The following is a 12,892-nucleotide window of genomic DNA, read 5'->3' on the forward strand; positions in this document are numbered from 1 at the left end:
GACACAAGTCATTTTACAACAATTGTTTACAGACATATTATTTCATGTATAATTCACTGTATCACAATTCCAGTGGGTCAGAAGTTTACTGTGCCTTTAAACAACTTAACAAACAAATAAAAAATTATGTCATGGCTTTAGAAGCTTCTGATAGGCTAATTGACATAATTTGAGTCAATTGGAGGTGTACCTGTGGATGTATTTCAATGCCTACCTTCAAACTCAGTGTCTCTTTGCTTGACATCATGGGAGAATCAAAAGAAAATAAATTGTAGACATCCACAAGTCTGGTTCATCCTTGGGAGCAATTTCCAAATGCCTGAAGGTATCACGTTCATCTGTACAAACAATAGTACGCAAGTATAAACACCATGGGACCACGCAGCTGTCATACCGCTCAGGAAGGAGACGCGTTCTGTCTCCTAGAGATGAACGTATTTGGTGCGAAAAGTGCAAATCAATCCCAGAACAACAACAAAGGACCTTGTGAAGATGTTGGAGGAAACAGGTACAAAAGTATCTATATCCATAGTAAAAGGAGTCCTATATTCCCATAACCTGAAAGTCCGCTCAGCAAGGAAGAAGCCACTGCTCCAAAAGCGCCATAAAAAAGTCTGACTACGGTTTGCAACTGCACATGGGGGACAAAGATCATACTTTTTGGAGAAATGTCCTCTGGTCTGATGAAACAAAAATAGAAATATTTGGCCATAATGACCATTGTTGTGTTTGGAGGAAAAAGGGGGAGGCTTGCAGGCCGAAGAACACCATCCCAACCGTGAAGCACGGGGGTGGCAGCATCATGTTGTGGGGTGCTTTGCTGCAGGAGGGACTGGTGCACTTCACAAAATAGATGGCATCAAGGTGGCGCAGTGGTTAAGGGCGCTGTACTGCAGCTTCAGCTGTGCCACCAGAGACTCTGGGTTCGCGCCCAGGCTCTGTTGTAACCGGCAGCGACCGGGAGGTCCGTGGGGCGATGCACAATTGGCCTAGCGTCGTCCAGGTTAGGGAGGTCTTGGCCGGTAGGGATATCCTTGTCTCATCGCGCACCAGCGACTCCTGTGGCGGGCCGGGCGCAGTGCACGCTAACCAAAGTTGTCAGGTGCACAGTGTTTCCTCCGACACTTTGGTGCGGTTGGCTTCCGGGTTGGATGCGTGCTGTGTTAAGAAGCAGTGGGTTGGGTTGTGTATCGGAGGACGCATGACTTTCAACCTTCGTCTCTCCCGAGCCCGTACGGGAGTTGTAGCGATGAGACTAAAAATTGGGGAGAAAAAGGGGTAAAAAAAAAAAAGAAAAAAAAAAGAGATGGCATCATGAGGCAGGAAAATTATGTGGTTATATTGAAGCAACATCTAAAGACATCAGTCAGAAAGTTAAAGCTTGGTCGCAAATGGGTCTTCCAAATCGACAATACTTCCAAAGTTGTGGCAAAATGGCTAACGACAAAATGGCTATTGGAGTGGCCATCACAAAGCAGAACTGAAAAAGGCCTTGCAAGCAAGGAGGCCTACAAACCAACTCTGTCAGGAGGAATTGGCCAAAATTCCCCCAGCTTTTTGTGGGAAGCTTGTGGAAGGCTACCCGAGATGTTTGACCCAAGTTAAACAATTTAAAGGCAATGATACCAAATACTAATTTAGTGTATGTAAACTTCTGACCCACTGGGAATGTGATGAAAGAAATAAAAGCTGAAATAAATCACTCTCTCTACTATTATGACATTCTGACATTTCACATTCTTAAAATAAAGTGGTGATCCTAACTGACCTAAGATAGTGCATTTTTATTAGGATTAAATGTCAGGAATTGTGAAAAACTGAGTTAAATGTATTTGGCTAAGGTGTATGTAAACTTCCGACTTCAACTGTAAAACACAGCCAGACAACGCATTGGGCCAAACTGACTGATATACCATTTACACGATTACAATATAATTAATATATTCTGAAGATGAATAAGATACATTTTCTGCAAACTTTCACTGACACAATGTGCAAAAATTATTTTAAAGGATTTAAAAGGGCTTTAAAAATAGAAAATATATTAGTATAATAATAATGATATAGCAGGTGGGTTTATCCAAAGTGAAATACAGAAAATATATTATTGGTATTCACAGCATGTGGTCCTTGCAGGGAGTCAAACCCACAACCCTGGTGTTGCAAGTGTGCAAGTACCACCTCCTGATTCAGCTCACACCAAGGACCTCTGCCTTGCTAGCACACTATGGTGGATGCTAGCACACGTGACCACCTTGTCTTGCCAATCGGCGCAACACAAAAAGCTAGCTATTCACTGGCGAAAGTTGGGAAACTTCATGTTGAGGAGTACATTCACACATCCCCATGTACTACACATCCACCATGCTTTAACTAACTGGACCATTGGAACTATATACACTGAACTAAAATATAAACACAACATGTAAAGTGTTGGTCCCATGTTTCATGAGCTGATGTAAAAAATCCCAGAAAAATTCCATGCGCACAAAAAGCTCATTTCTCTCAAATGTTGTGCACACATTTGTTTACATCCCTGTTGGGGATAATCCATCCACCTGACAGGTGTGGCATAGCAAGAAGCTGATTAAACAGCATGACCACTACACAGGTGCACATTGTGCTGGGCACAATACAAAGCCACTCTAAAATGTGCAGTTTTGTCTCACAACACAATGCCACAGATGTCTCAAGTTTTGAGATGGCATACAATTGTCATGCTGACTGCAGGAATGTTCACCAGAGCTGTTACCAGAGAACTGAATGTTAATTTCTCTACCATAAGCTGCCTCCAATGTCGATTTCGAGAATTTGTCAGTACGTCCAACCGGCCTCACAACCCAGACCACATGTAACCTCGCCAGCCCAGGACCTCCACATCTGGCTCCTTCACCTGGAGAATCGTTTTTTTTGGGGGGGGGGGACTCAATCTGATTGGCTGGGCCTGGCTCCCAGTGGGTGGGCCTGGCTGCCAATTGAGTGGGACTATGCCCTCACAGGCCCACCCATGGCTGCACCCCTGCCCAGTCATGTGAAATCCATAGATTAGGCCTAATTTGTTTATTAATATTGACTGATTTCCTTATATGAATTTCAACTCAGTAAAGTCTTAGAAACTATTACATGTTGCATTCATATTTTTGTTCAGTGCATACATTTCATTTAGACCCCTTCATTTTTTCCACATTTTGTTACATTACAGCCTTATTGTAAAATGGATAAAATACAATTTTCTAGTCATCAATCTACACACAATATCCCATAATGACAAAGCAAAACCCCTTTTTTTAAATCATTTTAGCAAATGTATGTACTTATTTACATAAGTATTCAGACCCTTTGCTATGAGCCTCAAAATTTAGCTCATTGATCATCCTTGAGATGTTTCTACTTGATTGAGTCCACCTGTGCTAAATTCAATTGATTGGACATGATTTGGAAAGGCACACATATGCCTATAAAAGGTCCCACAGTTGACAGTGCATGTCAGAGCAAAAACCAAGCCATGAGGTCAAAGGAATTGTCCGAAGAGCTCCAAGACAGGATTGTGGAGGGGCACAGATCTGAGGAAGGGTACCAAAACATTTCTGTAGCATTGAATGTCCCCAAGAAGACAGTGGCCTCCATCATTCTTGAATGGAAGAAGTTTGGAACCACCAAGACTCTTCCTAGAGCTGGCCGCCCTGCCAAACTGAGCAATCGGAGGAGAAGGGTCTTGGTCAGGGAGGTGATCACTCTGACAGAGCTTCAGAGTTCCTCTGTGGAGATGGGAGAACCTTCCAGAAGGACAACCATCTCTGCAGCACTCCACCAATCAGGCCTTTATGGTAGAGTGGCTAGACGCAAACCACTCCTCAGTAAAATGCACATGACAGCCCACTTGGAGTTTGCTAAAAGGCACCAAAGGACTCTCAGACCATGAGAAACAAGATTCTCTGGTCTGATGAAACCAAGATGGAACTCTTTGTCCTGAATGTCAAGCGTCACGTTTGGAGGAAACCTGGCACCCTCCCTACGGTGAAGCATGGTGGTGGCAGCATCATGCTGTGGGGATGTTTTTCAGCGGCAGGGACTGGGAGACTAGTCAGGATCGAGGGAAAGATGAACGGAGCAAACCTGACAGAGCTTGAGAGGATATGTAGAGAAGAATGGGATAAACTCCCCAAATACCGGTGTGCCGAGCTTGTAGCGTCATACCCAAGAAGACTTGCCAAAGGTGCTTCAACAAAGTACTGAGTAAAGGTTCTGAATACTTATGTTAATTTGATATTTTCCGTTTTTGATTTGTCATTATAGGGTATTGTGTGTAGATTGAAAAAAAACTATAGAATACATTTCATAATAAGGTTGTCACGTAACAAAATGTGTAAATAGTGAAGGGGTCTGAATACTTTCTGAATGCACTATATATAACACTGTCCTAATATTTAGTTTCACCCCCTTTTGCTTTCAGAACAGCCTCAATTTGTCAGTGCATGGACTCTACAAGGTGTCAAAAGCGTTCCACAAGGATGCTGGCCCATGTTGAGCGTGAAAAACACAGCAGTGTGGCAGTTACGCTCAACCCGCTGCTCTTGGCATCTACTACCATACCCCACACAATCCATGTCTCAATTATCTCAAGGCTTAAAAATCATCCCCTTCATTTACACTGTGCCATGACTGGCCTGTTTGGGTCCGGTTACCGTGGACCATAATCCTACAGAGATGTCTCTCACTCCCATCAGCGGGGGAGAGATCGAGAGATATGGAGGTGGGGGGGGGGGTTATGACACCTGCCGCCCATGGTAAATCTTAAGGAAGCTCTCCAAGGAATCGTGTGTCTACACTGCTTTCATTCCCACGCTGGAACCATCTACACGGCTGATTAGCCGTCCTCCGAAGAACCCTTTTCAGAGCAAGGGCGGGGAAACAGACCTCTAAGAGAAAGGACACTCACATCGTGAGGAGAAACAGAGAGTTGTACCCGGTAACCGAAGACGTGCCGTCATCAGAGAAGTCGGAACCCGGCCCACGACGAAACACCTCATCGGAGACCTTCAACACGTAATTACATCATTATCTTCTGACCCATAAGAGCGGCAGTTCGGGGCAAGGTTAGGGTTAAAATAAGCATAGTCGACAGATGCACCCAAGTGTGCTTTTCTCGTGCACTCTCTCTCTTTCTCTCTCTTTTGAAACCCCCATTTTGTGTAACACGTGTCATACTGTGTCGGCCCGCTAGGGACGTGTTTCATTATACTAAGTTCTAATAGCCTAGACTGTGTGTTTGTGAATCTTATATTATCCTTTTAGCTTGTTAGTAAATAAATAATCAACTCAATTGGTGTGGTAGGGACTTATTTAGAGAGACTCGATCATGTGCAGATTATACGATGTTCAGAATGAGACTGTAGAGGAATTTGATGAATTAACGACGGCTGTATAATGGATATTCTGATATTCTTTGAGTTAATTTGGGAAATAGAAACGCAAGCCAAAATAAGGTTGTAAAGTAACAAAACTTCCCCACGGTGCCCCAGGTGAATGAGTTACTAATTACCCGATTCATTTAATCCCGTAATTATAAACCGTTAATCGTTCGATGGTCAGCAGTTGTCGCATGAATCAATACAACGTTACGACAACTGATTGAAGTTGATTTAACAAGTGACATCACTAAAGGGTTCATAGCTTTCACCTGGAGTCACATGGTCAGTTTTTTGTCATGGAAAGAGCCGGTGTTCCTAATGTTTTATATATATAAACTAAAATGACCATTGAACTGTTTCCTAGATACCAGACTGTCGCTTTGAAAACCATAAAGGGAGGGTCACTGAAAAGTGAGAGAAACTCATAGCTCAGATACAGCACTGGACCATTCCCTTTAAGGCAGAGAGATCACAGTATATTCTTCTCCATCATAATATCAGTAGGTATGAGGTTTGATTGTCGTGATAATCATCTGGAGTGAGCTGCCTACCCCAACCTATATATCAACCAACCAATTGGAAGAGTAAAAATAACTAATAGCTCAAATACTGCCTTGTGGCAGTGGTGGAAAAAGTACTCAATTGTCATACTTGAGTAAAAGTAAAGATAACTTCATAGAAAATGACTCAAGTAAAAGTGAAAGTCACCCAGTAAAATACTACTTGAGTAAAAGTCTAAAAGTATTTGGTTATAAATATACTTAAGTATCAAAAGTACATGGAATTGCTCAAATGTACTTAAGTATCAAACGTAAAAGTGGAAATCATTTAAAATTCCTTATATTAAACAAACCAGAAGGCACCATTTTTTAAAATGATTTTGTGATTGACGGATAGACAGGGGCACACTCCAACACTCACACATAATTTACAAACAAAGCATTTGTGTTTAATGAGTCTAACAGATCAGAGGCAGTAGGGATGAACAGGGATGTTTTCTAGTTAAGTGTGTGAATTGGACCATTTTCCTGTCAAAATAATTTGGGGGTGTCAGGGAAAATGTAAAAAGTACATTATTTTCTTGAGGAATGTAGTGAAGTAAAAGTAGAAGTTGGCAAAAATATAAATAGTGAAGTGAAGTACAGATACCCGGGGAAAAAAGACTTAAGTAGTACTTCAAAGTAGTTTTACTTAAGTACTTTACACCACTGCCTTGAGGCATACAACCCTATGACTAACCGTATCTGAGACCATTCCCTTTAAGACAGAGAGGTCGCTGTATATTCTTGTCTGCACTATCATCATGTCAGTGGGTATGAGGTGTGATTGTCATGGTAATCACCTGGTGTGAGTCCTCTCCTCCATCACACTCCAATCCTATTGACTTGACAGGTAATTACAGCAGATTAAGTCCTCTACAGGAGAACTGTGGGAGAAGGTCACAATTTTTTCTTTCCATGGCAACCTATTATGTCTCTCTCTCACTTTCCTCTTCACTGTCTCTCTCTCTCTCTATTCCATATTCTCTTTCTCCCCTGAACTAGGCAGTTAACCCACTGTTCCTAGGTCGTCATTGAAAATAAGAATTTGTTCTTAACTGACTTGCCTAGTTAAATAAAGGTAAAATAAAAATATTCTCTCTCTCCTCTCCATACTCTCCTTTCTCCTTACTATCTCTCCCTCTCTCCCTACCTCTCTTTGGACTCTCACTACTCTCCTCTAGGATCTGTCTCTTTCTCTACTCTCTTCTCTCTCCCTTTCTCGCTTTCTCCCCCCCACGCAATCTCGTAGTTATCTCCCTCCACAGTGACAGATGAGGCCCCGGTGTGACAGTGAGTGACATAGTGTCCTTGGGGTCCTAACACATCACCGTGTCAACCCATCACCGTGTGACGGGTTACCTTGGCGACTGTCCTAGCTGTCAATTGACTCCTGATGAGCCGTAATGGTCGTGATGGTCATTTGGACACGGAAACATCTTGCTGCGATCTTATTGGCACAAGGGAACACTCCAGTTGATCTCATTGGCTGCTGTGTTAAAAGGGTTGTTATAACAATGTCATTTAGGTTATTTTTATTACAAAATGCCAATTCAAAAGGCATTTGTGATCCAGCCAGAAGCTTATTTCAACGGTCTGGTGGTTAAATAGAATATGACTGTCAATGGGTAGGCTACCAGTTAACCGTAGTATTAAGAGTAAACCACCCACTGACCCTGGATCAGTTAGAAAATGTTTTTTTGGTACTGTATCTCAGATTGTTCTGGCAATTCTCACATAGAAACCTCATAGGGAGGAAGGATGTTAAACATGGTTTTTACATTTGTATCACAAAGCATTTTGGAGAAAGTCATTATGAAATTGGTAATTACATTTTGGGCCTTTTTAGACCTATAAGGAATATGTCTAGATTCTGAAATACATTTCTTTATTCAACATAAAAAAAATATGGATATCTCAAAGCGACCTTTTTTGATTTAGCTTAGTTTTAGACATATTGTTTGTAACAATATACTAATGTCAAATGTCCAGAATGGCTCTCTGGTACTTTTAATGATATGACCAATTGTATACATAGAAATTGAAATGATAGGTAATTAACCAATCACAGCCCTCCTTTAGGATTCGTAAGTCAGCCAGTCAAGTTTCCTTTTGAATCCATTTTCCCATTCACTGTGTCGGTAGTGCTCATAAAATTGATCATACCTATAGAATTAGTAGAGAGCCCACTATGGAAATGGTATGTTCTTGTAGAGGGTAGTGTTCTAAACAATATGTCTAATATTGAATAAATGAATAAGTCCTTGTTTTTATTTCAGAATCTAGACATACTCCTTATGATAGAGCACACTATAAAAGTGTACAACGACACCATGATGTTGTCTGTATCATGTACGGTTCACAGATCATACGGTCTTACAGGAGGCAGATCGAGAAAGGGCCTAAAAAAAGCCACTTTCATCACGATTTTCTCAAAAATGGTTTGTGAAACAAATTTTTAAAACTTTTCTAACATTACTTCCAATGAAGTTTCTATGGGAGAATAGCCAGAACAATCTGAGATATAGAAAATATTTTCTGTTCGCGTGGAATCGCCCAAAGGCACAATGTGACCACACAGGCTGCTGGTAATTACCTCACATATTAGAGGTCAAATCATTAACATGAACATGCCACTAGGCCGTCTGAATAGATTAGCTCAACAGTCAACTATAGGCCATCGACATGCTGTTAGGGTCAGTTACAAGTCAATCCACTGCACTTGCTGCATCCTCAGAGAGACATCAACAATCAGTCAATTCCATCAGAGTCAGCTACAGGTCAGTCCACTCCACTTACTATAGCTCTTAGAGCTAGCTTCATGTGCAGTTGTTATAGCTCTACGCTCTTAGGAAAAAAAGGTGCTATCTAGAACCTTAAAGGGCTCTTTGGCTGTACCCATAGGAGAACCCTTTGAAGAAACCTATTCGGTTCCTGGTAGAAACATTTTGGTTCCAGGTAGAAAGCTGTTTGATTCCATGTACAACCCTTTCCACAGAGGGTTCTACATGGAACCCAAAAGAGTTCTACCTGTAGTCAAAAAAGGTTCTCATTTGGGGACAGCCGAAAACCCACTTTGGAACCCTTTTTCTAAGTGTATCCGGATTCAGCTACAAGCCAGTCCACTGAGCCCTAGGACCATGCCTCAAGGACTACCTGGCCTGGTGACTCCTGGCTGTCCCTGTCCCTAGTCCACCTGGTCTTGCTGCTGATCCAGTTTCTGCTGTTTTGCCTGTGGCTACGGAACCCTGACCTGTTCACTGGATGTGGTACTTTGTCCCGGACCTGCTGTTTTCGACCCTCTCTTTCCCTCTCCCTCACTCTCTCCCCCTCCTCTCTCTCTCTCTCTCTCTCTCTCTACCGCACCTGCTGTCTAGACCTACATTTACTGCTGTCTAGCCAAGTTACATTTACTCCTGAGGTGCTGACCTGTTGCACCCTCTACAACCACTGTGATTATTATTTGACCCTGTTGGTTATCTTTGAACGTTTGCACATCTTTAAGAACAATCTGGCCTTAATGGCCGTGTACTCTTATAATCTCCACCTGGCACTGCCAGAAGAAGACTGGCCACCCCTCAGAGCCTGGTTCCTCTCTAGGTTCCGTCCTAGATTCCTGCCTTTCTAGGGAGTTTTTCCTTGCCACAGTGCTTCTAAATCTGCATTGCTTGATGTTTGGGCTTTTAGGCTGGGCTTCTGTACAAGCACTTTGTGACATCTGCGGAAGTAAAAAGTGCTTTAATGAGTACATTTGATTTGATACTTGCTGTAGCTCTATGGAGCCAGCTACAGGCCAATCTACTTGTTATAGCTCCATCTAGAGACATGTACTATATAGAGTCTACTTCCTATAGCTCTATCGAGCCAGTCAGCCATTGTCTCTGTGCTGATCCTCAGTGATCACAGATTACATCAGTATTAGCATGAGCTCTCCCAGGGGGACCCTAGTGTTTCATACGGAGCTTCCTTGTTTGCGAGGGATATTGCCATGCACTGACAGCTCAATACCAACACAGCACACCTCTAGAAAAGCAGTGTTTTTGTCTTAGTGCTACAACAAGAAAGGGCACGTACAAGGCTCTGAGAGTTTAAAGTACCCCCTTCTGCCCTCCTTGATGATCAAATAACAGAAGGGAAAAAAGGCCAGTTGGGCCAGTAAGCAAAAGGTCACTGGTTCAATTCCCCCACCCGAATAGGTGAAAAATCTGTCGATGTGCCCTTGAGCAAGGCACCTTAATTGCTCCAGGGTCTCCAGTTAATAATGGCTGATCCCTGGTTGTGACCTCACTCTCTGAGGATGCCTCAGGGGGAGTGGGATATGTAAAAATGTTTTTTTCCAATTCACATGTGAAATATGACACATATAAGCACCCACCTAATTATTATATATACAGTTGAAGTCGGAAGTTTACATACACTTAGGTTGGAGTCATTAAAACTTGTTTTTCAACCACTCCACAAATGTCTTGTTAACAAACTATAGTTTTGGCAAGTCGGTTAGGACATCTACTTTGTGCATGACAAGTGATTTTTCTAACAATTGTTTACAGACAGATTATTTCACTTATAATTCACTGCATTACAATTCCAGTGGGTCAGACGTTTACATACACTAAGTTGACTGTGCCTTTAAACAGCTTGGAAAAAAACAGAAAAGTATGTAATGGAAGCTTCCGATAGGCTAATTGACATCGTTTGAGTCAATTGGAGGTGTACCTGTGGATGTATTTCAAGGCCTACCTTCAAACTCTTTGCTTGACATCATGGGAAAATCAAAAGAAATCAGCCAAGACCTCCACAAGTCTGGTTCATCCTTGGGAGCAATTTCCAAAGGCCTGAAGGTACCACGTTAATCTGTACAAACAATAGCACGCAAGAAAAACACCATGGGACCATGCAGCCATCATACTGTTCAGAAAGGAGGCGCGTTCTGTCTCCTAGAGATGAACGTACTTCGGTGCGAAAAGTGCAAATCAATCCCAGAACAACAGCAAAGGATCTTGTGAAGATGCTGGAGGAAACAGGTAGAAAGTATCTATATCCACAGTAAAACGAGTCCAATATCGACCTAATCTGAAAGGCAGCCCAGCAAGGAAGAAGCCATTGCTCCAAAAGCGCCATAAAAATGTCTGACTACGGTTTGCAACTACACATTGGGACAAAGATCGTACTTTTTGGAGAAATGTCCTCTGGACTGATGAAACAAAAATAGAACTGTTTGGCCATAATGACCATCTTTATGTTTGGAGGAAAAAGGGGGAGCCTTGCAAGTCGAAGAACACCATCCCAACCGTGAAGCACGGGGGTGGCAGCACCATGTTGTAGGGGTGCTTTGCTTTGCTGCAGGAGGGACTGGTGCACTTCACAAAATATATGGCATCATGACAAAGGAAAATTATGTGGATATATTGAAGCAACAACTCAAGACATCAGTCAGGAAGTTAAAGCTTAAACACAAATGGGTCTTCCAAATGGACAATGACCCCAAGCATACTTACTTGCAAGCAAAGTTCTGGCAAAATGGCTTAAGGACAACAAAGTCAAGGTATTGGAGTGGCCATCACAAAGCCCTGACCTCAATCCCATAGAACATTTGTATGCAGAACTAAAAAAGTGTGTGCGAGCAAGGAGGCCTACAAACCTGACTCAGTTACACCAGCTCTGTTAGGAGGAATGGGCCAAAATTCACCCAACTTATTGTGGGAAGCTTGTGGAAGGCTACCTGGAACGTTTGACCCAAGTTAAACAATTTAAAGGCTACCAAATACCAAATACGAATTGAGTGTATGTAAACTTCTGACCCAGTGGGAATGTAAATGCTGAAATAAACCATTCTCTCTACTATTATTCTAAATATCAAGAATTGTGAAAAACTGAGTTTAAATGTATTTGGCTAAGGTGTATGTAAACTTCCAACTTCAACTGTATGAATTAACATAGGATAGAAACAGTTGTTTATCCGTAAAGCAAACAGTACTGTTACCACAGTAAATATATGTTATCTCTCTCCAGGAGAAGATGGATAAAACCAAGTGGAAAAAGTATGAATAGCAACTATCTAAATTCTGTTCATATTAGGAGTCTAATTGACCGTGCACTGTGTGAATCAATACATTCTCGAATACATTCTTCAAAGCGATTTCTTAATCGATTGTCGTCCTCGTCTTGTGAATAACTCTACATTCTCCTTAAACTTAAATCTGAGGTGAAAATAAATGTCAGATTCAGTCAAATCATCAGATTTGAAGATTGATTCTTGGGTGAGCTAACAGGACCTCTGTTCTTTCCCTTGGCTGGTACCACGTCACAGTGTGTCGGGGGGCTCCAGCTAGCGTGGGATGGCATGGCATACATCACTGTAACACAACTGCTCTCCCCAGCTTCAACTACCATATTGCCCTGAATATTTAGTGCCACGGCGCATCGTATGTGAGGCGTGAGGCGTGAAAGGAATATTCCTGTTAGTGTCTCTAACAGGGCTACAGGGGGGGGGGGGGGGGGGGGGGGGTTGTAGGTGTGTGTGTGTGTGTGTGTGTGTGTGTGTGTGTGCGTGCATGCGTGCCTGTGTGTGTGTGCTTGCGTGTGTGTGTGAGTTTTGACTAGCCAATATCCCCCCTCAGTATGGGAGAGGCTAACTCGCAGCAGGGGAAAACTTCTGTCTGCTTTTATTTCGGTCACAAACTGTGTTTTAGACAGAATGCCAACTCTGTTTTTCTCAGCTAGAGTAGTTCACCTCTACAATACCTGCTAAGATACAGAGGCAGGACTGTGTTGACTTGGCCAGTGTGTGTGTGTGTGTGTGTGTGTGTGTGTGTGTGTGTGTGTGTGTGTGTGTGTGTGTGTGTGTGTGTGTGTGTGTGTGTGTGTGTGTGTGTGTGTGTGTGTGTGTGTTTACCTTTCATGGTTTGAACTCCCACTGAAATCTGTCCCTTTTAAACCTCT

The 12,892-nt window shown here is 42.5% G+C and overlaps 1 protein-coding gene across 1 annotated transcript in view; it reads right to left on the reverse strand.

Annotated features, from left to right (window-relative positions):
• Positions 1–12,892, reverse strand: part of LOC110485942 (alpha-1,6-mannosylglycoprotein 6-beta-N-acetylglucosaminyltransferase B) — a 170,811-nt gene that overhangs the window by 119,224 nt on the left and 38,695 nt on the right. The window lies entirely within an intron of this gene.

The sequence above is a fragment of the Oncorhynchus mykiss genome, chromosome 13 (assembly GCF_057628025.1).
Source record: "Oncorhynchus mykiss isolate SJ-2025 chromosome 13, ASM5762802v1, whole genome shotgun sequence".
Taxonomy (NCBI): domain Eukaryota; kingdom Metazoa; phylum Chordata; class Actinopteri; order Salmoniformes; family Salmonidae; genus Oncorhynchus; species Oncorhynchus mykiss.